Genomic DNA, 2,416 nt, shown 5'->3' with positions numbered 1-2,416 from the left:
ATATTAAAATTGATGTTAATTGATACTAAACTCGGCGATACATTTCGTGGTCATGATTCAAGATTTTATAATTTCTAGTTTTTGTTATCAAATCGTTTATAACGTAGACTTGCTGCAATATACAGTACATTTGCGACGCAGCAATGCACACAAATTACGTTTGTAATTTGTGCGTTGTTAATTAGCCATTGACCTTTGTTATCTTGCCCGAAGGTATGTGTGCTCCAGACCAAAGTTTAATTGGTCCTGCATATAACTCCTTTCATTACAAACACGAGCGCTTGATTATACGCGCGAAAACATTAAAACTAGTAGAATCACTGTGCTATTTCGAAGATATACGGATTACAGGACGCCCATGTAGTATTTTCATCCGCATATTTTCATCCGCACCTGACACCCGCACATGATGATCAAGTGTCATTTTTCTTTCTCTCTCGACGCGTCACGTAGCGCTGAAACAATCCGACGAGAACGATGTGAATAGCAGGATGAGGCATTTCGTACGACCCAGTTACCTATGTCAGACAATTTAAGACGCGTGAACGAACCGCAGAGTATGATTCTCGCAACGTTTATCTAATGTAACGTCACTGCCTTGGGAATCCGCAAAATCATTTGCCCGTCGAATGACTCGGCCCGTCCCGTCAGAAGACAAGAGTCTCGCTCGCTCGTTGCGAAATACACGCAACTATAAATCGCGAAACGATGATCGCACGTAGGCCGCGTATACGAATTTATGTAACCTCCCCCGTCGCGCGAACAATTTGAGATGACTAATTATAGTAATGAGGGGGAAAGGGAAAGGCAATATGTAGTAACGCGTATGTTACTCGTCTTGTGCGCATTTCAGTAACCCGCGGGACCTATACTGAATAGAGACAACATAATTCTTGCAAAGATGTTTCCTTTATTTCGCGCATAAAATATACATAATGGCATCCCACGTAGGAGTCTCAAACCATTGTTATAAAAATATAGATATATATGTATATATAATTATATGTCATGCGATGCTTAATTATATATGACAAGGATACATTTTTTCTTCAAAAAGAATCAAACTCTCACTGCTTCATTATTCTTGGAGTAATTAATTAATAATGTATAGTTTTAATACACACTATCTTATCAGACAATTATTGAAAAATAATTATTGCGCATTTTTTACAATTGATAAAAATTGGAAAGTCATAAAAAAGGCTATCAAATTTCTGCCATAATTTACTTATAATATTGTAACGCTTCCGCTTTAAAATATTCAATCTTGAGTTTTCTTATATGACATTCTCATAAAAAAATACGCATTTAAATATATTATAAGCTGTTTATAAATTATTCGCTAAGATATGTGTGCTTCTTATGTATATATAATCCTACAAATATAATATGTACTTGAAGCTCAAATTATATTAATAAAATAAATCATTATAAATGTAATTTATACGTTTTATAATCAACAATTTTGTGGTAGATATGTGTAACGATAAATATATTTATAACTGTGTTAAAATTGTGTTATTATGACACTTCGTATAAAGCATAATTGCCTTAAAGTATGAAACTATACATTTGATTTCACGTGTTTGATTGCATTATTACATTTAAACAATTCTTATTTTTCACATCGTATAAAATCTGAATATCGATGACATCCGCATGACGTCCGATTCAGCTTTTTTGATAGTAAGATCGTATAAGTTATAACATTTATATTTTTATTAAAGCTGAATAAATAAATATATATCGCGTTTTATAATACTTACAAAAAAAGCTGCATGTATTCTACGTTAATGCCCTTGTACTAATTTTGATGCAGATTGATCGATAAAGTCTGTTGCAGTAATAATGATAATATTAACAATAATTACATTGGTTACTAATAATACTAATATTACTACTTTAATAATAGTGCCAATGTTTTTGCTTCCATATAAGAATATAAAATTGGTTTACAGATTATTAATTACGTGATAGCAATCGAAAAGAATGAAAAACAATTAATACTTTTACTCATAGTTATTAAGATTTGATCGGACAGCGACGCGAATACATTCAGCGTACATATATATCTTAATATTATTTATAATTTTATCATAAGGTTTCCGCGTTAAAGTATTTCTTTTTAATGTAATGTAATATCAAAATTTAAAACATGTTTTTGCACTAATCGTGATACATTGTTGTTTATTCTTAATAACGATAAATAAATAGAATTTCGTAAATAATCTATTAGAGAGAATCATATATTAAAATTGAATTTTTTTAAATTTATGAAGATATAATTTTATAAACTCTTTTACATAGCTTTTTTGTGCACATTCTGTTAATAACTAATAAAGTAATATAAATGTGCTTAAAATTTGTAGTTATTAGTAAAATATAAAAAAATATATTATAAAAGATATATGAAATA

The sequence above is a fragment of the Formica exsecta genome, unplaced genomic scaffold, assembly GCF_003651465.1.
Source record: "Formica exsecta isolate Colony F162 unplaced genomic scaffold, ASM365146v1 scaffold201, whole genome shotgun sequence".
In the NCBI taxonomy this organism is placed as follows: domain Eukaryota; kingdom Metazoa; phylum Arthropoda; class Insecta; order Hymenoptera; family Formicidae; genus Formica; species Formica exsecta.
The sequence above is the reverse complement of the archived record's forward strand: the minus strand, read 5'-3'. Positions refer to the sequence as shown.